This window comes from Megascapheus bottae, chromosome 22 (assembly GCF_031878675.1).
Source record: "Megascapheus bottae isolate mThoBot1 chromosome 22, mThoBot2.hap1, whole genome shotgun sequence".
NCBI classification, from domain to species: domain Eukaryota; kingdom Metazoa; phylum Chordata; class Mammalia; order Rodentia; family Geomyidae; genus Megascapheus; species Megascapheus bottae.
The window spans coordinates 18144509-18168165 of NC_143530.1; positions in this window are offsets into that span (position 1 = coordinate 18144509).

Genomic DNA, 23657 nt, shown 5'->3' on the forward strand with positions numbered 1-23657 from the left:
TAATAGATACATATATCAAATCCTCACACAGATGCATGCACACAGTGTAAAACTTCCAGAAGACCTCCTCAACACAGCATTATTAATAGACTAAGGCTCTTGTGGGTAAATTTGAGAGAAAGCAATGCATAAAAACATGAGAGCAAATGTTAACAAATGACATGTATCATGGTGCTTTAAATATTTGTTTCCTGGGACTAAGAGATTTAATTTTTTTCTAAGAGTGAAGAAGTTACCAGAATTTTAATGAAAAATTATTCTAGGAAGAGATGTTCAAAAATTTTAAATCATATTTAAAAATAAGACATATCTTATTTTTCCAAAATGATTACAGAGTATAGTTATCAGCTCTAAGCACAATATACTTTAGGTAGAGAATATTTTGTACCAGCATTGGCTTTTCATAAGAGTAGTTACTGCTGAGTGAAGTATGTGTGTATATGTGTGTGATTTATGTGATTGATCAAGGGTTGCTTTTGGTATAAGATAACCAAGTGTGCCACAAACAGGTTGAAAGAGTGACTTTATATCATGTTCAGTTTCAGTGCAGAATCATTTTAGCATTCTGTGTGACTGCAATGTTTTCTTGGAATGAAATTAATATTTTGAAGGTTAGCCTGTTTCTTACAGGCAATGAATATAGGCAGTTCATTATTATTATTCTTATGAATATAAGAGTTTTTGCTTTAAAAAAGCCCTGGTTGGTAGATGGGTTATATATTTTTTTATTCCTGCACGAAATTGGTCAATTTTCTCCTATGAAGTTTGAGTAACAGGTAAAGATGTTAATTAGAAGAAAATTCTAATTTCAATAAGTTATAACATCTAGGAGAGGGGACTTAGGAAGAATTTTAGAAAGTCTGATTAACAACAAAGCATTTATAAAACCAGGAGGTAATAACAGCATTCCACTCAAGTCAACAATGACCTAGCTTTAATCTATGGATGGACCAAATGAATTTTCTGAAGTCTCATTAACTTGAACCAACAGTTTAAATGTTTAAATGATCATAAATGTAACTTTAGAGAAGGCTCCTTTTGTTTCCTGTTCCATGGCTTTTCTTGTATCTTCAGTCTTTAAGACGTACATAAGTAATTGTTGATAATGTAGGTAAGGATGAATTTGAGCTCATTGTTATAGGATTTTATGTGTAGATTGTCTTTCAGAAAGGAAAGTTGTAGTTTGATCAAATTATGAGCACTTAGGTTTTTACTTCTGGTCAGTGCTCACTTTAAAATGTGCATTCATGGTATCCTCTGCATAAGTAGGTTGATATGTTATATAATTAAAATGTATTTGCATTGTTCATGGCTTTTTTATGATGTTGTATTGCTAACATTTCATGTATTAATCTGTTTTCAATCAACAATAGAAATATTTTGGCTTATGTAAAATTTGAACACATTAAATGATACATTTTTATATAGTAGAGACATTCATTTTCATTGTCAATTTCTACAGCTTTATATATAAATGTTATTTATTTCATAAAAATTTCAGGTATATTTGAAAAGCCATTGTTTCTTCATGAATTTTTTTATGGTCCAGAAGTTTTGTGATACATAATGGTTTAATACATATTACATATATTATGTATATATGTTCCCACAGGAATGTTTAACCTGTCCAAAATAACTAACTACAAAAAATGTGTGTTTTAGGTCTCATGCCTGTGGAGTATTCCTCTTCTGCACTTTACCACTTTATCTGTGTCATTCTGTAAGAATACAAAAGCCAACTTCAACAGTGAATAGAGATCCAAATTTCCAAAATGGTTACTTGACATAAAAAGCCTCACAGCCCACAATGTAATTTCTACTAGGCATTATAAAATTGCCAATGGCATTTGTTATTTTATGAACATTTGTGAAAATAAACACATAACTTTCCTTCAGAATTTTGTGTTTTAATTTGTTTCCTTCCCTAATGGACATTAGTCTATTAAAATGGATGTACAACCTTTCAAATGCTCTTATGCTCAAACTCAACCATCCACGGAGAGAATAAACAGTACAGAAATGTCTTATATTTTACAAATATATTTGCTTTTACAAGTTCATTTGTGTAGTAACAACAAAAGTGATTTAAACATGGAAAAATAAAAAATGAAAAACTCCATTAGTTTTAACACTAAAGGAAGCATTTTTCCCTTGGCTTTACTTCATTGGCTTGGGACAAGTGATAGAATGGTCCCAGTTCTCTGAATGTTAATCTATTGGCTTTCCTTCATTGCCTTTGAATCTGGAGAAGTCTCCCTGAGCAATCTTATTCACAATCATATCTTAATTGCCTATGTGCTGTTTCTTCCCAGTTTGCATCCCCATCCCCAGATTCAAATGTATACAATGCAGTTGACTCCAAGTTCCTGAAACACCAATTTCCTGTTCCCTGGAAGACATTTGTATTCCCACATTCCCCATACTGGTGGATGACACCTGGGGACATGTTAGATTAATACCATTCTCTCCCTGTCTATATCAAATAAGTCATTTCCTTGTTTACTAAGGTTAACTTTCCTGTTCTCATGTATTGGTTGAGATAGTTGCTCTCTATTGATCCATATGCTTAACTACTGTGTTGGGGACTTTTTATTATGGCTTTGAAAGACCTTCAAATATTCTTCATAACCTTTGCCAGTTATGTCTTTCACAAATACCTTTTGCAGTCTGTGGTTTATCTCCCCCCATGCAAAAATGGTATAATCTAAAAAATGTGTTAATGTTAGCACAGTCAAATATAACATTCTTATGTGTTTTATTTATTCAGAAATGTTTCTGAACTTTGAAGTCACTTATATGTTGTAATTCTAATTGTTTTTAATTTTTCTTTGTTTTTTTGTCTTTGGTTCCCTTAATGTGATAAATTACGTGTATTGATTTACATACGTTAAACCAGACTTACATCTCTAGGATAAACCCACTTGATTTCGGATCTATTACTGGATTATTTTGGCTAGTATTTTATTAGAAATAGTATTTTATTTGAATCTATGTTCATCAGAAAGTCTGGTTTATAGTTCTCTTTTTTCACTGGGTCATCTTACCTGGCTTTGCAATGAGTGTGATGGCTGGCTTCATACAATGAGTTTCACATTGGGCCTTTCATGGTATTTGATAGAAATTTTTGAGGAAAAATTTCCCAGTATTAGTTCAACTTCAAAAGTCTTATAGAATTCAGCTGTGAATCCAATGGGACCTAAACTTTCTTTGTTGGAAGACTACTAACTACTTTTTCAATCGCATTGCATGTTATGGGCCTGTTTAAATGTTTATATCTTGGTTCAGCTTAGCCAGTTGGTATGTCTCTAGAAATGTATCCATTTCTATTAGATTGTCCATGGGCAATTTACCCTAGCACTCTCTGATCAGAGATGTAGGGTCTAAAAGCTCATTTCACCTCACCTTGAGAAAACTACAAGGGAAATATAAACAGAATCACAAGAATGATGGAAAACTGACAAGTGACTTTACCTCTTCCCCTGTGTCACACACCGCAGTGTCAGCTAAGCCTGACTGGTACGCTAGGGTAGTTCTTCTATGGCTCCACCACTGTCTTGTCTCCACCTCCCGAGTGTTTGATGTCATATTTTGGGGGGGGTTGGTAAGGGTTAGTTTAATTTCATTGTGATCAGATAGGATGGATGGAGTTATCTCAATTCTTTTGTGTCTGTTCAGGCTTGCTGAGTTCCCTAGGATATGATCAGTTTTGAAGAATGTTCTATGGTCTGCTGAGGAAGAATATGAATCATGGTTGTTATAGTGTCTATTAGGTGCATTTGTGTTGTGGTGTTATTTCAGAGGCTTCTTTGCTGATCTTTTGCAATTGATCTTGCCTTTGGTGAGAGTGGAGTGTTCATGTCTTCCACTATTATTGTGTTAGGGTCTTATCATGTTCTGTAAGTCTAAGAGTGATTAATTTACTTAGGTGCTTCATTATGTATATTAATATATACTAGCCACTGTGATTTCCTGTACATGGATCATTCCCTTCTTTAACATATATTATCCTTCCTTACCTTTTTATTTTTTTGCCAGTTGTGAGACTTGAACTCAGGGCCTGAGCACTGTCCTTTGGCTTTCCTCAAAACTAGTGCTCTATCATTTGAGCTACAGCACCACTTTTGGCTTTTTTTTTAATGTATGTGGTACCAAGGAATCGAACTTAGGGCTTCATGCGTGCTAGGCAAGAACTCTACCATTAGGGCATGCTCCTGGCCCCCCTGTTCTTTCCTTATAACTAATTTTACTGTTATCAGATAACAGTATGGTGACTCCTGTGTTCTTGTAACACTCATTTGCATGAAAAGTCCTTTTCCATTCCTTCCCTTGGACATTGTGCTTATTTTCAACTGTGAGATGTATTTCTTGGAGACAACAAATGGTTGGATCTTTTGTTTTAGTTTTAGTTTTTGTTTGTTTGTGTGTTTGTTTTTGATCCAATCTACTGTTCTATTTTAGTTAGGGAGTTGGGAAATATGGAGAAATATGTAATGTTTCCTGCCATTTTGTTGTTTTCCAGTACCTTGTATCTTTTCTATTTACTAAATTAGTCTATTGATTTTTATTCAATACGGTGTTTCCTTTGATTATTTTTTTCAGGTAGTATGCTCCTTTTTAGTATCCAGTGTAGTGATGGGTTACTGTTCAAGAATTCCTTTAGCTTTTGTTTATCATGGAAAATACTACTTTCTCCATCAAATGTGCATGTTAGCTTTCTGGATACATAAGTTTAGGGTAACACTGTTATTATTCAGCACTTGAATTATACCACTCCAGGATCTCTTCTTGGTCAGAGTTTGTGTGAAGAAATATGTAGCAATTTAATCTTTCTACTGTAATAAAGTTCCCTCAATTTTCTCCTGCATTTTAAATTCGTTGTTTTGTAAGTCCAAAGTTTTCACAATGATGTGTCTAGAAATATTGATACTGTTGCTTGGAGTTCTGTATGCCTCTATCAGGTGGGTGAGATTCTCTATCCTGAGATCAGGATAGTTTTCTGTTATTATTTTTAGGTAACTTTTTGGATGCCTTTAGTTTTTATTTGTTCTCTATTATCTAGGCCAATTATGTGTAGATTTGATCTTTCATCTGAGTCTGCCAATTATTAAATGTCTCTTTATGTTCTAAGTATTTTTCCATGCCTTTGATTTTATTTTGTTCTAACTCCCCTGCTTTATCCTCAACTCCTGATACCCTGTTTTCTCCTACATTTATTCTATTGCCCATGCTTTCAGGTGTGGTTTGCAATAGGGAGTCTTATATATTTCCAAGCTCTTTATTGATGTCAGTTCTCATAGTGTCTGTCTCCTTGTTAATTTTCTTTCATTTCCTTCATTGAGGTATATAAAGTTTGTCTTCTTGTTGATATCATCTTGTATTTTTCTTCATCATTTCCTCCCTGTATTCTATTTGTTTGTGGATGTGCCTTTGTAATCAGCCAGTTCTTTCATCATTGCTTTAATAGTTCTTTTGTTCTCCCACTCTTTTTCTTTGCTCTCACTAGAATTTAACCCTGAGTAGTTGGTTTTTGTTGTTGTCTTGATTGCTCATGAATTTTGTGATCTTTCACTGTGACATATCCACCTGGGTTCAGAGTTTGTGGAGACAATTAAGATTAAGTATTAGCTTCAGTGGTAATGAACTGGGCTGTGGTTTTCTTGTGTGTACTGTGTCATTTGTGTTCCCTGGAGAAATGTGGGTAGGCTTTTGGGTATAAAGAGTGCTGTGCCAGGCACTAAAGGTGTCATTCACAGAGACAGTTGTATGGGCTGCTGGTTCTAGCTTGGTGTGAACTACAATGTTGTGGGCTATTGGTGGTGTCTCATGCTGGGATGTTAAGGCAGGCTTCCAGGGTCAGCTAGGCCTAGATCTCACCGTGGGTGAGGGTGTTTGCCCAGGAAAGCACTAAGGAGCTTTGGGGGCTAGCTAAACACAAACCCTAGGCATAATGGGTGGGGATGTCTCATGTGGGGGTGCCCCAGAGGGCTTTCAGGGCACAACCGTCAATGCTGTTTGCAGGCCAACTGGTGAGGGAGTGCCCATGTAGGCTTTTAGTTCCAGCTGTCGCAGACCCTTTCACCTCAGTGATGTAGGTGGCCTCTGGTGTCCTGCTTGGAAATGCAATGATGGGTTTGGGGGACTGACTGGGCACAGAGCACTGGCACTGTGGTTGGCTGGCAGGGTCCTTCTTGGGGATGCATGGACAGGCTAGACTGGGCACACGCCCCTAGAGGAGCTGCATGGGAATGCATTCTTGCAGGCATTTAGAAGCCCCAGCTGTGTCTTGTTAGTATACATTAGAGACCTGCCAAATCCGTTCCTGGTGGGCTGTTCTTGGGGTTAAGGGTCCCATGGAAATTCCAGGAGTGGGGTAGGGTAGCGTTAGAGGACCTCTTGTGTCCCATCACAGGCAGTAGGTACCCACTAAGTCATTCAGCTTAGAGACATTACTGAGTAAGTTCCCATGAATGGAGGCCCTGCCAGGCTTTTGTAGTTACCTCCTGGAATTGCTTTATCTCTGAAAACAGAGTTCCTGGTAAGTTCTAGTGACAGCCTTATCCAGCTCTGAAATTCAGCTTCTGGATCATAGGTATGTTGTTGCCTCTGCTGGTGAGGTTGATTGGCTGGAGGGAAGTAAGGGGAAAAAAGAAGCGGGGAGGGAAAAGAAAAAAAAAATGGGATGACTTTCCAGCAGGAGCTCTTGGCTGCAACACAGCCAGCTTCAGTTTCTTTGTATTTGTTTACCTCTAATAGATGTTTACATTTGAATCTTTATGGTTGTTGCCAAACTCTGGGATCCTCTCTTCCTTTTCTCTCTCTTTTAAAATTGCTATACAGGTGATATGCAGGGGGTTACATTTACATAAGTCTGATCATGAGTACATTTCTTTTTGGACAATGTCACCCCTTCCCACAGTTTTTCTCAGTTAATCCCTGTCATTACTCAGTGATCTTTATTCCTCCTGATATAAATTTTGAAGATCAACTTGTCAGTTTCTGTGAAGAGCACCATTAAGATTTTGACTCAAATTCCTTAGAGTTTAAAAAAATAACATTCAAATGGTCTGTTTATAAATTTGAAATACGCATTGATTTAGATCTTAAAAAAATGCTTCCAGAAATTCTTCCAAACATTTGTATAGTTTTCTTGGAAAGGTCTTTAACATCATGTTACTCTACCATATTTTGTTCTGTGGCTTTAGTACTAATGGGATGATTTAAAAATGTCTCCTAATTATTTATTCATGATACCTAAAGATCCTGTTGATGTCTGCAAATTGGTTTTATATTCAGCCATTTGTTGAACTCTTTTTTTTTTAAGGGCATTTGTAATTTGTGTAGGATTTTAATGAGGGAATTGTATTATCTAAAAAACTGTGTTTTTGTGGCTCTCATGCCTGGAATCCTACTTACTCAGGAGGCTGAAATCTAAAGGATTGTGGTTTGAGCTCAGCCTGTTTAACGAGGTTTTGAAGCTTCATCTCAATCAGTAGCCAGGTGTATACCTATCTATCAACTCCCTCATTCCAGCTGTAGTGGGAAGGATACATGAAAGGATTGCAACCCAGGCCAAACAAAAAGTGAGCCCTTATCTGGAAAATAATCAGAGCCAAAGGGATAGAGGCACAGTTGAGGTGATAGACTATGTGTGTAGCAAGCAATCATGAAGCTTTGAGTTCAAATCCCAGTACTACCAAAATCAAAAATAAAAATTTAACCTTTGTTTCTGTTCAAATTCTTTTTTTTTTTTTGAGGGTCATGGGGCTTGAACTTGGGCTGGGCGCTGTCCGTGAGCTCTTCAGCTCAAGGCTACCACCCTACCCTTGAGCCAAGCCCCACTTCCCATTTTCTAGAGGATAATTGGAGATAAGAGTCTCAGGTCTTTTTGTGCGAGGGCTGGCTTTGAACCTTCATCCTCAGATCTCACCCTCCTGAGTAGCTAGGATAACAGGCATAAGCCACCGTGACTGGCTACTCTCCATTTTCTAAGAGGTGTTTTATTTGAAAACTCTGAAAGGATGAATTATATGTAAATTTCTGAAACTCTTCATCCATTAAATTTCTCACTCTTTTTCTCTTGTAATTTTTAAATGCTGTGAATTGTTACTTTTTATCTAATCTTAAACCATTATCCCACTGGTCATATACACAGTAATCGATACATATGTGCATTTTGACATGATTCTGGATTTGATTTAATAGGATTAAAAAACTTGGATTTATGTTTATAAATTAAATGAATCTATTTTGCTTATTTCTTACACATGTTTTACCTGATTATTATTATTATTGTATTTGGCTGTACGTAGGTCTGGACCATCTCTTTCTCGAGAGATTGATTCCTGATAGAATTACCTCAAACTGGTTTTGTGTACTTATGTCTAAAGTTGAAGAAAATGCAGTTGTTTTCTTTCTTTCTTTTTTTTTTTTTGCATTTTTTATTGTAATTAGTAAAAGGGTTACATGATATTTGCCAGATAGAAGGTGCATTAATTCACATACATTGATACCCTTTCACATGTCTTGGTACCCATTTCCTTCCCCCCCCCCACACCCGTCTTGGTTCTTTCTTTCTTTCCTTCTTTCCCCCACCTTTTTTTTTTTTTTTGTGGGTCATTGGGCTTGAACTTGCCTGGACATTGTCCCTGAGCGATTCAGCTCAAAGCTACCACTCTACCCTTGAACCAACCCCCACTTCCCATTTTCTAGAAGTTAATTGGAGATAAGAGTCTCAGGTCATTTTGTGCTCTAGCTGTCTTTGAACCTTGATCCTCAGATCTCAGTCTCCTGAGTAGTTAGAATGACGGGCGTGAGCCACCACACCAGGTGGTGTAGTTGTTTTTTAACTGGTCATCTCTACTCAGGTTTAACATTTGTTGAATTAAATTGTCAGTTTTCTCAAAATTGTTCATTTCTTTCATAGTTTAAAATTTATTTGTGCATATATTTTTCCATAGTATTCTTTTGGAACTTTGAAAGATACTTACTTAAATGTATTCATGCCCTATGTTTTTTTGTTCCATATGTACAGACTTTCTTAAATTAATGTTTTCTTTTATGCTAGTTGTGGGGCTTCAACACAGGGCCTGGGCTCTGTCCCTGAACCTCTCTGTGCTCAAGGCTAGTGCTTTACCACTTGAGCCACAGCACCACCTCTGGCTTTTCATACCAAAGAATTGAACCCAGGGCTTTGTGTATGCTAGGCAAACATGCTACCACTGAGGCCATGCTTCCAGCTGCTTTTCAGCTGGGCCCTATCCTTGCTTTACTGTCTCTTCTGTCCTCTCAGATTTTTTCCCGTACCTATTCAGGATGCTCCTCTTATAAATTACAAATGGATCTCTAACTCCATCTCAAACAGGAGCAGCTGTTTGGGTTGATTTCTGAAGATGGACAGCTTGCTGACCTGACTTCAGGAGGTATCCTCTCCCTGGAGTCATAGAATTTGAATAGTCTCCAGCAAGTGGTACTTGTGATGGCTGAGTGTCACTTGAGTTAACTGTGGTGGTCCATGGGTGAAAAGAGATGTATTAGCTGGTGTGGGTTTTTCTGGAATTCAGAGCTCTGTGAAGAAACAGAAACTGTGAAGTAGACTATAGAATCAGGTTCCTTTCAGTAAGTGCATTTTAAGAATTAAAGAGAAAATGATGTAGTTTAGATCTAAGTAGAAAATTCAGAAAGTGTTTTTTAGCATTTAAATGAAGTCTTCTGTACTCAAATACAGATTTGAAGGCCAAGCCTGGAATTTAAGAACCTGGGGTAAGTGCCCTATGGTGATATCAGGACCTTTATGGGGAATAACTGAGTATGGGGCTATCTGTGGAGTAGGTGTTCTGAGAGCATTAGTGGCAGATCACTCCCAGACAATACCCTTCGTCTGGTGGCATGCCTAGAATGGACTTGAGGATATTGGATCAAACACTGAGGGAAATATTGTGCAATAAAAGGTGTGGCGCTTTTTGAGGGCATGCTCTGGTGACACATGTAACCTCTGCTTGTTCCCAGAAAAGGCACTGGGAGACAGTTCACATATGGTACTAGGATGGCTGTCGGAAGGTTGCAGAAAGCACTAGTCCCAACAAAGTGAAGTAGTGCTATCAGCCTCATGGAAGACTATGGAGGAAGGCATGGCAGCATGCTGTGTGAGTCTCCTGTGAATGATGGGAAATTGTTGAGGGCTTCAAGGGTGCCTTTATCAAGGTGAGCAGGTTGCTGAGGAGCATTGGCATTTGAGAGAACTGATTTGCAGAAATGATTCCATCAGTGATAGGCTCACCTGGCACAGGATTGAACAGACAGATATGCTTTCTATTCTACCAACTGCCTGGAGCTGTGTGCCTGGATTGATGACAGTGGATGGCTCATGAATGAAATGACAAACAAAGGGCATACCTGACCAGAGATATAGGTCCTTCTCTGTTAGGGTTTTGAGTTATGAACCTCTGGGTCTGCCTTCTAGCTACTAGGCCTTGGACACTTATGAGATGTGCACTCTCCAGACCAGAACTAACTAGAATACAGATGATTGTGTGTGTGTGTGTGTGTGTGTGTGTGTGTGTGTGTGTGTGTGTGTGTTCATACTGGGGCTTCAATTAAGACCTTACTACGCTCTTAGTGATTATACTCAAGGCTGACATTCTACCACTTGAGACATGCTTCTACTTAAGATATTTTTCTGGCTATTTCTCTAGGATTTGTCTACCTGGGGTGGATTTGAAGCACAGCCTCAGATCTCAGTCCACTTAGTGCCAGGATGACAGGCTTGAGTAACCTGTGCCCAGCTCATAAACTGTTCACATGTACAAATTTGGGTGGGGGAGGGGTTGGATTGTCTTTCTGGTTACCTTAGAGCCTTCATTATTATTGTCCTTAACCCCTACCCTATAGACTATGTGGATAGAATAGGCACAGATCATGTCTATGGTATACCAGAATTTTTTTTATCATGCAAACATGGACATTTGTGAAGTGGTCATAGTCAGACTTCCTACAAAGAGCAGTCAGCAGTACTTATTTATGTGTTACATTGATGTACAGTTTTTAAAGTTGTTACATTTTCCATTAATGAAATATTTGTCCTCCTCTCAGGCCTTTTATTTTTAAATAATTTTTATTGTAATTAATAAAAGGGTTACATGATATTTGCCAGATAGAAGGTGCATTAATTCACATACATTGATACCCTTTCACATGTCTTGGTACCCATCACCCTCCCCCCCCACCACTCACCCACCGTCTTGGTTTTCCCCCCTTCCCTATCAAATTTCAAATAACCAAATACAAATAAATTCAATATATCAGATAACAAAGTGAAATACTGTAACAATATGAGATACCCAAGAAACAGCAAAGGAGATGAAAGATAACATAGTACATTAAGGACAACAATCATTCATTATATGGCTTTTGTTTCAGTATCCTGGAGGTCCTTTCAATTAGCTTCATACTATATGGCCTTATATATCAAGGTTTTGCTCTATTGCAGATCTCTGCTAGTAGAGCCCAAGGTTTCTACTGATTATGACAAATGAGGGAAACCATTGAGCCTAAGTTCGTTTGAGTCTGGCTTACTTCACTTAATATGATTTTTTCTAAGTCTTTCCATTTCCTAACAAATGGGTCGATGTCATTTTTTCTGACAGCAGCATAGAATTCTATTGTGTACAAATACCACAACTTGTTGATCCACTCATCAACTGAGGGACATCTATGTTGGTTCCATATCTTTGCTATGGTGAATAGTGCTGCAATGAACATTGTTGTGCTAGTGGATTTAGTATGCCCTTGTTTCTGGATGGTTGGGTGAATGCCAAGTAGTGGAATTGCTGGGTCATAGGGGAGTTCTATGTTTAGCCTTTTGAGGCACTGCCATACTGCTTTCCATAGTGGTTGAATGAGTTTGCACTCCCACCAACAGTGTAGTAGTGATCCCTCCTGGCCACATCCCCTCCAGCATCTGTTATTATTCGTTTTCCTGATCCTGGCCATTCTAACTGGAGTGAGGTGGAATCTTAGAGTTGTTTTGATTTGCATTTCTTTTATGACCAGAGATGTTGAGCATTTCTTCATGTGTCTATAGGCCATTTTTGTTTCTTCTTCAGAGAAGACTCTCTTTAAGTCTTTGGCCCATCTTTTAATGGGATGGTTGTTACTTTTAGTTTTGGAGTGATTCAATTTTTTGAGTTGTTGATATATTTTAGATATGAGGCCTTTGTCCGTTGTTTGGTTGGTGAAGATCTTCTCCCACTCTGTAGTCTTCCTATTTAATTTACTAGCTATGTCCTTTACCATAGAAAAGCTCTGCAGTTTAATGCAGTCCCCCTTATCCAGCCTTTCTCTGATTTGTTGTGATTCTTGGTCCTTATTAAGAAAGTTTCGACCTGAGCCAAGGAGGCCTAGTGTATCTCCTATTCCTTCCTGTAGAGTTTTCAGTGTGTCAGCTTTTACCTCCAGGTCTTTGATCCATTTGGAGTTAATTCTAGTGCAGGGTGACAAAGAAGGATCCAACTTTAGTTTTCTGCATGTGCTTAACCAGTCCTGCCAGCACAACTTGTTGAAGAGGCTGTTTTTCTTCCATTCTATTTTTTTGGCTCCCTTGTCAAAGATTAGGTGGCCATAGGTCTGTGGTTTAATATCTGGGTCCTCAGTTCTATTCCATTGGTCTTCAGGCCTGTTCTTGTGCCAGTACCAAGCTGTTTTGATAATTATAGCCCTGTAATAGAGTCTAAAGTTTGGAATTGAAATTCCTCCAGTGCTGTTCTTTCTGCTAAGAAGTGTTTTTGCTATACGGGGTCTTTTATTATTCCATATGAAAGTTTAGATTGCCTCTTCTATTTCTTTAAAGAATGCCATTGGGATATTGATGGGTATTGTGTTGAATTTGTAGATAGTCCTTGGCCAGATTGTCATTTTCACAATGTTGATTCTTCCAATCCAGGAGCATGGGAGGTTTTTCCATTTCCTTAGTTCTGCTTTAATTTCCTTTTTTAGGGTTTTAAAGTTTTCATCAAATAGGTCCTTTACATTCTCAGTTAAGCTAATTCCTAGGTACTTTATTTTCTTTGAGGCTATTGTGAAAGGAATTGCTTTCCTGATTATTGCCTCGTTCCTGTCACTGTTGGCATAAAGGAAGGCAGTTGATTTTTGAGGGTTAATTTTATAGCCTGCTACTCTTCCAAAGTTTTGAATCAGCTCAAGGAGCTTGGGGGTAGAGTCTATATGATTCTTTAAATACAGAATCATGTCATCTGCAAAGAGGGATAGTTTTACTTCCTCTTTCCCTACTTGGACCCCCTTTATGCTTGCTTCTTGCTTTATTGCACTGGCTAGGAATTCTAGTACTATGTTAAAGAGGAGTGGAGAGAGTGAGCATCCTTGTCTCATTCCTGATTGTAGAGGGAATGGCTTTAGATTTTCACCATTAAGTGTAATACTAGCAGTGGGTTTCTCATACACAGCCTTTATTATATTGAGGAATGTTCCATGGATTCCTAGTTTCTCCAGAGCTTTTAACATAAAGGGGTGTTGGATCTTGTCAAATGCCTTTTCCGCATCTATTGAGATAATCATGTGATTTTTGTCCTTGCTCCTGTTGATGTGTTGAATTATATTAATTGATTTGCGTATGTTGAACCAGCTTTGCCTCCCTGTGATGAATCCACTTTGATCATAGTGTATAATTTTTTTTGATGAGTTGTTGTAGACGGTTGGCCAGTATTTTGTTGAGAAGTTTTGCATCGATGTTCATCAAAGAAATAGGTCTATAGTTCTCTTTCTTTGATGAATCTCTGTCTGGTTTGGGGTGAGGGTTATACTGGCTTCATAGAATGAGTTTGGTAAAGTACCTTCATTTTTAATTTCGTTGAAGAGCTTGAGGAGTATTGGTGTGAGCTCTGCTTTGAAGACCTTATAGAATTCAGCTGTGAATCCATCTGGCCCTGGGCTTTTCTTAGGTGGAAGTTCTCTAATTGCCATTTCTATTTCAGAGCTTGAAATAGGCTCTCAGGCCTTTTAAATGTTGTGAGTCTAGCTGCCAGAGAGTATGGCAGGTGGTTCTGAGGCTCTGTAGCCCAGGCTGGCTGTTCATTTCCACTTGCATTTCTGACTGGTGGGCTCTTAGTCCAGAATCAGTGATGAATTGGATTACTCAGATGAGGAAGATGTAACTTTGCTGTTCATTTCTAGAAGTCAGATATAAAGGCCATTGAGATGATGTTTAAAAATCATGTCACTGCATCCAATTTCTGAAGATATCCTAGGAAGAGAGTTTGTTTTTTATTTTGTTATGGAAATTACTTTCCTCTCTCTGGCCTGGAGGGCACCATCCTCAATTTCCTATTTAGTATTCAGTATTCAAAAGCTAGAAATTTCTGTGTTAAATAGGAACCTGGGGATGATGGTGGAAATATGTTGAGAGGTCTGTTTTATAGGAAAATCATTTATCTTTTCTTTTGGGGTTTGGACACAGGGTCTTGCACTTGTTAGTCAAATACTCTATGACATGAGCTACAATCTTTTATTGTCTTCATGTTATTTTCAGGCAAGGTCTTGTCTATTTTTCTGGCTGACCTTGTGCTTCTATCTTCCTACTTCCATAACCTACTCATAGCCTACTTATATACAGTCTCACCCATGCTTGCCTTGTTGGTTGAGATGAAACGCCATGCCTTCTGATCATTGTCTCCTGAGTAACTGGAATTGTGGGTCCTTCTGATCTCTGACTCCTGAGTAACTGGAATTATAGGCATGAGTCACTGTGCCTGGCTAAAAATCTAGGTCTTACTTGACATTTCCTCCCCGTCTTCTTATTCTTAGCCATCATCAAAAGAATGTGATCAAAACAAACCATAACAGTTTCTGCTTGGCACTCTGAGTGATGGGCTCTCAGTCCCTATAAGAGCTTGAAACAACAACTAGCTGCATGGATAGATAGTAAGCTATCCCATGATTAAAACGATAGTCTCCATGTGACTAATTACACAATTGACACTTTTAAACAACTTCCATCTAAAAATGGAGAAGAGCCTTACCAGTGAAGATACTAGTTATTGTCTGCCTTTTATCCAAGAATTATGTGAGACATGAAGTAAACAATTCGCATGAAGTTCCATAATTAGAAAATCCAACAGAGTGGATTTAGCTTTGTCTCAGCTCATTATTAACTGTTATTCATGTTCCTCTGCTTCTAATCAAACCAGAAAACACTAGAAATTGCTTTCCCATAAGTGTGCACATGGAAACCAAAAATAGGAATGTGTTGTCACCCACTAATTAGGGGATAAGAAGGGAATTTGGGGGATGCACACAGAGAAGGAATTTCTGCTCTCTTCTAAAAGGGGAGTCTCCTCAGAGGGGATCAGCCATCGTGACTTAATTGAAGAGTTAAGATGAAGAAGGTGAGGTTTGTTTTGAACAGAATGGAAGGTGAGCTTCAGATTAATTGTCACTGCAGAAAGCAAGGCCAAGCTAAGCCAAGTTTCCATGGAATCTGATTCTCAGATTTAACTATCCATTGCAGGAAGAAGCAGGGTGTGATGGTAGCCTGCGTTAGCCTCACCTTGGCACACTGATGGCCTCTTTCTTATGTGGCACTAGAAGCAGGTGAATCTAAATGAACCCCCAGGCTTGTTCATGCTTTTTCCACTGCTGTTGGAGTAATATTATCTGGTGACACAGCTGCTAGTTTAGGAAGTCAATGAAGTCAGATTCTATTCTGGGTCTTTCCTGGGATAAGTACCTGACTAGAAGTCACAGTCATTCTGAGTAGCTGAAAATAACTAACAAGACATTTTAATGAGTTAATAAATCTTTCTCACCTAACTACATAGAAAGACATGAAGCATCACACTTTAGCGACTCACCAGCCTTAATTAAACTTGATGTTGAAAAGGTCAGTGTCCTGTCTGGCAAGTTCCAAATCATTTCAGACTCAACAGTAAAGGTGACTGTAGGGGTGGAAGAAAATGTGTGCACAGGCAAATGACGGTTTTGTGCTTCTATTGGAGCTCTAAAGAGGGCATTTTTAAATAGGCCTCAACCCAGCTAATAACGTGTGTCATTTCAAGTGCTTTAGTAAAAAATTATGCATAATTTATTTAATCTTCAACACTAACACCACTGGGCATATGCTTCTATGATTCTTGATGGATGAGGAAATTAAGGCACAAACACTTTTGATGACTTGGCTAGTTTGCAAAGTGGTCCAGCAAGATTGCTTTCTTGCATTTTTTTTTTACAATCCTAGAGCTTGAACTCAGGGCCTGAGCACTGTCCTTGGGCTTTCTCAAGGCTAGAGCTTTACCACTTGAGCCACAGCACCAATTCTGGCCTTTTCTGTGTGTGTTATACTAATGAATCGAACCCAGGGCTTCATGCATGCTAGGCAAGCACTCTACCACTAGGCCACAATCCCAGCCCTAATACAGCAAGATTTCAGTGCATGACCTCTTCAGGGCCTCTATATCTAACACTGTGCTCTTCTGCATCTCCCAGCAAAGAGCTGAGCGGTGCTTACCTACATAAATACCCACAAGCTTTCCATGGACTTCAAGTCACTGGTTCTTGTCTAAAATCCAACAATTTTAGAATGGATTGAAGTATGCAAGGCACTCAGGAGCTGCATGAGGAATAGGATTCTTACCTTCCAGTGGAGGTTTAATTGGGAACAACAATTATTGCAGTTTCTTCAACTCAAAGACCTCAGTTCAGCAGACTTTTTATTGATCTTCCGTTGTGAATTAGACACAGTGCTAGGTGTAGGGGAAAAATATGTGCCAGAGGTGATATCCACCTTCACATAGTTCATGGCTTAGAAAATTTGCCCTTATAAATGTCTAGGAAAGCAAACATGTCCATCTGAATCCATCTTGCACTCAAGCTCCATGCAAATTAGCACAGCAGGGAAACCCAGTAGACTCTTATTTTTATTACCTGCAATAGTTTGGACTAAATGCTCAGGTAGTGGTTAACATATGTACACATAATTTTTTGCAACCAATTATTTTGCATCTTGGGAATGTGCAGACTCTGTGATAGAAATGCTTAATGAGGGCTATTTCTAGCATAGATAAGATGCATATATTTCCTAATTCTGACTAGAAGAACTCATTTATAGGGAAACGTTTGAGTCAGGCTACCTGGGTTTGCATAGTACTTTGATTGCTTCCTGACTGTGTTATCTTGAGCAAGCTCTTTGGGCATATCATCTTTCTAAGTTTCTATTTCCTTTCTTATAAAATGGAATAGTGATATAGTTATCCTTAGAAGTTTTTAAGACTAGATCAACTAAATGCAAAGTAATATTTATCACATTACCCTCTTCTCATGTCTTAGTTATTTGGATTGTTCTCTCTGCATTGCTAGTTTTTGAGTTTCACCTCATTTGCAGTACTTTAGAAGAGATAATTCAGCAAAACAAATGACCAAAGACCTCAAAAAGAAAAGACAAAGAAAGGTAGAGAGGGGACCCACGAGCATGATAAAGGAGTGACATTTGTTAGAGGTCACATTCTGAACTGTCCAACTCTTCTAGTTGACATTTTCCATTTCTGGGAAAACAGCAACAAAGCAAAACAGTTCCTCAGGGCTTGATTCTGAAACTGGTTTTGGATTGAGGCAGGGACCTAGAGAGCAAGCTGATGCACACACGTTAAGGATTTAGGCATAGACAGACATCCACTCTCTTGTCACTTTGTGTCTACTTCTGACTCACTCTCTGCTACTCCAGATTATTGTGGTCTGCCTTCCAGGTTCCTTTGGCAAAGCTGATCTGCTCAGATGGCACCTGGAAACATGCCATTACTCAGATCCCTCTTGGGTAAAATCCTGTTGGCATGGCAGTCCTGGGTTAGGGACCTCTCTGAGGCTTGTGTTGTGATGTCCTTGTCATCTACTGCTCCTTTTCTCATGGCTTGTGAGCTGCTTCTGGGACAAGGGATTTCTTGCTGGTCTTTCAATTGCCTCACGCTTGGTTCTGTGAGTTTGAACCTATTGTTACCTCTTGTCTCATCCTCCCAATTGTTCACTCTCTTGGCCAAATAAAACAAACCCTTCCTCTAAATAATCCCTTACCAGGAGCAGCACTCCACTGACTTCTACCATATTTCATGACTCAGATTGATTATTACTTTCTTTGAGTCCTTCCTACAACCTTAGACTCAGAAGTCTCTTCAAGATCCTCTAATGCTTAAATCATTCTTTTCGTAGCATGGAACACAACCATGGAGATGATCCATTCAAAGCCTATATAAGCTTCGTCTAGGAAGTTCCTACAACTAGAAACTTAGTTTTTACTGTGTGAATAAAGAGTTTCATTTGGCTCCTGGCTTCCCAGACTCCACAGAGGCAACATCTTTTATCACTTCCTGTTTGAAATTCTTCCAGTAGCTTCTTCCATAACTCAAAATAGTTACTGTTTCCTATTTATTAACTGAGATAATGATGGATTTCCAGTACAAAAGAAGAAGTTTTAATTTACTTCCTTAAATCTTCTAAATCTTTCTTTCCATTAGCTGTTGTATTATTTTTAGTTCTTTCATTGAAATTTTGTTACCGTGGCCCATTATAAACTTAAGTCCCTAGAATCTTCCGTCTATAATCTTTAGCTAATTTAACAGTAGCATAGATTGAATATTCATAATGATTCAGATTTGTATGTTGAAGCCTATTCTCCAATGTAGTGGCATATGGAGGTGGGATGTTGGGAGATGATCAGATCATAATGGCCAACCCTCATGAATTCTCATGACTGAGACAAGTGACACTCTGTGTGCTTGAGGATACCAGACTTCTTGTAAAGTAAGTGAGGACACAGCTAGAAGTGAGTTCTTAGTAGACACTGGACTTGTGGATCCTTCCTTAGCATTATGGTTATAGTAGCCAAGGAAACTGAGTTAATTACCCTGAACTCTTCACTAAATCAGATGAGACTGTTAGGACCCCTGCCATTATCTTTATCACTTCCTTTCAATGTTCCAGGTTTTTCTACCCCTACCTTTATTTTCACATTTTCAGATGTATCATAAATCAAGTCCATTCCATAGTCATAATTTAGATTTTTATTTCTGGGCATGGTTTGATACAGACAGTTAAAAATGAGGAAACAAAATATTGATTTATTTTAGCTTTGACATATTTGTCACTTAGAACTAGTGGTACATTTTCCTGTGTGTTTTCAATGATCTCAATTCCTAAACTTTTAGAAATAGAATGTACTTAATTAGAACCTCAAATTTTCAGTAGTTTCTATTTCCTATAGTCTATCAATCATTATTATCTCCCAATCACATTTAATACTTGGTATTATAATTTCCTGGTAGAGTTTATTTTGTAGCTTTCCACCTGGAGTTGCTTCTATTTTGTTTTGATTCTTGAGAATGACATGCATTTTCTGTGGACTCAAAGCTACCTTACTATCTATTGCATGAATCCATAACTCTCTTTTTTCCAAGTTTGACTTTTTGTCATTCTATAGCTAGCCTGTTGTTCTCTCTGGAAGGTTTTTGGATCCTTTTATCTCTTAGACCTAAAACTACCACAAAAGTATATCTGACTTAAAAAATTCACAATACTTAAAATATATAGCAGAAGCTCATAGCAGAAGCTCCCAATATGTATATTACTTTATGATATAGCCATGGGAAATTTTATTCTATTAATTTGTTGATAACTTTTTTCTTGTTTGTGCTATTATCATTTTCTGCTTATTAGATGTGTATGACTCTAGCTTTTATTTAAACACTTTTATTAGTATATATTGATTATACAGGGGCTTCATGATGACATTTCTATATATATATCACATATACACCTTTTTCTTCTTTTACATTTAAGAGTATTTAAAAAAATGATTTTCTTGTCAGGGTGATGTATGGAGAGGTTGCAGTTATATCTGTAAGGTAGTGAGTACATTTCTTCTTGAACATTTACCCCTTCTCATGTTTTACTCCCACTTTTCTTCCCCCACCCTCTTCCAAGTTGTAAAGTTCATTTCCAACATATTGTCTTGTGAATATCGCTGTTACATTGAATCACCCTTTGTACTTTGTCTCATCATCTTGTTTTTCCCTTCCCTTCCTAAATTCAAATAAACAAATAAATGTATATACAGTACACCAGGTACCAAAATCAGGTACAGTAACACTAGGGAATAAACCCACAAAGGGTTAAAAGAGTAAAGAAATAGCTTCACATAATACACAATGCACCTCCTTTAGACTCAATCTCTCTACCGTTTTCCCTCATTCCTCCATTCCCGTCTTAAACCAATTTCACCAGATTTCATTGTTCTATTTCATGCATGAATGTAAAATACTTCCAACATATTTATACCTCCACTGGTATTTACTCCTTAATAGGACCTGTTTTATATTCCTGTTGTTCATTTTAATGTGCATATTAATTGTTCAAAAGAATTTTCTAGGGTATTTCACAACACATATATTGTACTTTAATCAGTGTAAACCCTTCTAGTACTCTCTTTCTCCATCTCCTCACTTTTCTTTGGTAACTTTTAGTGAGTTTTGTTATGTCCTCTTCATACAAGGATGTAATGAATTTTCTCTTATTAGTCCTCTATCATTTTCTTTCCCTTTCTCTCTCCCTCCTAACCTCCTCAGAATAGTTGCACTCTTATAAACATGCCTCTCTATGCAAACACATACATGACCACATATATATATGCATATGTATATGTCATATGCACACACTGTCATGAATGTATTTGTGAATATGCTTAACTTTTAGGTTTAGCTTCCACGTATGAAGGAAGTTTTTGTCTCTATATTTTCCATTTTTTAAGTGAGTACATTTTGCATTCTAGGAAATACTTCTAATATATTCTTTTAGTAATTTAGTATTTTATAAGAGATTTGATGTCCTTTATTTCAGTATTCTATCTTTTTAATCTTACTGATGTCCTTTCTTCCTGTAGACTAATTAGATATTTTTTTCAGAGGTCTGTTACCAGTGACTCCTGAATTACTCATGTTTCTCTTGGAATTTATTATTCTCTTTGTCTAGCCTCTTTCACGGTGCTGGATTTCCTCAGATGTCTGATGAGTCCAGTTGTACTTCCATACTTGAAGATGAAAGACCCAGCTGTTTATTCAGCCTGAAGACAGTTTACTTTGCTTTTGACCAGGCATATCTAGCTCTTTTTTTTCTTCTCTTGCTGGAATGTGGATAGGAAAGGGAGCTCTGTAGTGGGCATAGGCCCTGGGTGGAAGACTCTGCTTTTGGAGATAGTAATGGTAAGCCAGCCATCAGATTGGATCTCCTCCAACCTAACTTGTAGGTTGAGGAAAGTTTTGCTCTGGGCCACTTTTGACCATACTTGCAGTCTTAATCCACTCTAGAACAGTCCATTCATTGTTACGTGCTGCTATTTGCTTTTGGGAGCTCACAGAGTGCCTTTCTTTTTCATATATATTTTTATTGTAAGTAATAGAAGGGTTACATTATATTCACCAGATAGAAGGTACATTACTTCACAAACATTGATACCCTTTCTCATGTCTTGGTCCTCATTTCCCTCCCTCCAGCATCCCTTCCTTATCTGACTTCAAATAATCAAATATGCATATATACAATGTATCAGATAACCAGGTGAAATACTGTAACAATATGAGATAACCAAGGACAGCAAAAGAGATGAGAGATAACATAGTACATTAAGGACAACAATCACTCATTATATGGCTTTTGTTTCTATGTCCTGGAAGTCCTTTCTTTTAGCATCATTTTATATGGCCTTATGTATCTAGGTTTTCCTCTATTGTAAATCTCTGCTAGGAGAGCCCAAGGTTTCTACTGATTATGAAAAATGAGGGAAACCATTGATTCAGCCTATGTTCCTTTGAGTCTGACTTACTTCACTTAATATGATTTTTTTCTAAGTCTTTCCATTTCCTTACAAATGGGGTGATGTTGTTCTTTCTGACAGTAGCATAGAATTCCATTGTTTATTTATACCACATCTTGTTGATCCACTCATCAACTGAGGAGCATCTGAGTTGGTTTCATATCCTTGCTATGATAAATAGTGCTGCAATGAACATTGTTGTGCTAGAGGATTTAGTATGTCCTTGTTTCTGGACCAGTGGGTAAATGCCAAGTAGTGGAATTGCTGGGTCATAGGGAAGCTCTATGTTTAGTCTTTTGAGGAACTGGCATACTGCTTTCCATAGTGGTTGAACGAGTTTACACTCCCACCAACAGTGTAGTAGTGATCCCTCCTGGCCGCATCTCCTCCAGCATCTGTTGTTATTAGATTTCTTGATCATGGCCATTCTAACTGGAGTGAGGTAGAATCTTAGAGTTGTTTTGATCTGCATTTCCTTTATGGCCAGAGATGTTGAACATTTATTCATGTGTCCATAGGACATTCTTATTACTTCTTCAGAGAAGACTCTCTTTAGGTTTTTGGCCCATCTTTTAATGGGATGGTTGTTTCTTTGGAGATTGGGAGTGATTCTATTTTTTGAGCTGTGGAAATATTTTAGATATGAGGCCTTTGTCTGTTGTATGGTTAGTGAAGATCTCCCACTCTGTAGGCTTTTTAGTTAATTTGCTAGCTATGTCCTTTAGAAGCTCTGCAGTTTAATGTAATCCCACTTATCCAGACTTTCTCTGATTTGTTGTGTTTCTTGGTCCTTATTAAGAAAGTTTTGACCTGTGCCAAGGAGACCTAGTGTATCTCCTATTCTTTCTTATAAAGTTTTCAGTGTATCAGCTTTTATCTCTAGGTCTTTGATCCATTTGGAGTTAATCCTGGTGCAGGGTGACAAAGAAGGATCCAACTTTAGCTTTCTGCAGGTGCTTAACCAGTTTTGCCAGTACTCCTTGTTGAAGAGGCTGTCTTTCTTCCATTCTATTTTTTTAGCTTCCTTATGAAAGATTAGATGGCCATAGGTCTGTGGGTTAATATCTATATGGACTTCTTTAACTCCTTGATTTCCATTTGAGTGGTTAGCTCAGCAGCTTTACTCTCGTTGGACATCTGTTGGAGAAGGAAAATTGGAGAGAAGGAACATTTTTAAGGATAGAAGAGCATATCAAGGAAGTACAGCTTCTGGGCAGGCTGCATGAGTTCAAATCCTGAACTCTGTTCCTTTCACGTTATCCATGAATGCGTTCTCCTCTCTTCGCCTGTTTCCTCCTCTTATAGGAAGATTGAGTACATATGAAGTGCTTCAAAGGTGTCTTCTATTCAAGTCATGGTATTTCTTACTCCTGTTTCTTGCTGTAGCCTTGAATGGTGAGTTCAATGGCCAGAGGAGGCCAGTAGATAGTTAACTTCCTGTTGTGAACGTAAACATTGGGAGTAGAGGCAGGGTGATGTGGAAGAACAAACGTATTTGGGGAAAATGGTTAACTAGAACACAAGGTTTCAGGGTATGTGCCAGAATAAAAGCAGGAAGGAGCTGGGCTAGAGCTCAGGAGCCCCAGGAGGGGACCACAGAAAGGCTCAGCTTAGACAGCCTCTTGACAATCAGTGTTTTGGCTTGAAGTCCAGTGTATGTAACAACAGTATTAATGAAATGAAGCAATCCCAAACATACATCATTTAAAAACCTTATGTGGCACAGGGAAGGATCCCATTTAAATAAGATGGCATAGACAAGTGAAAGACATGAAGAACATATATAAATGCCTCTCTA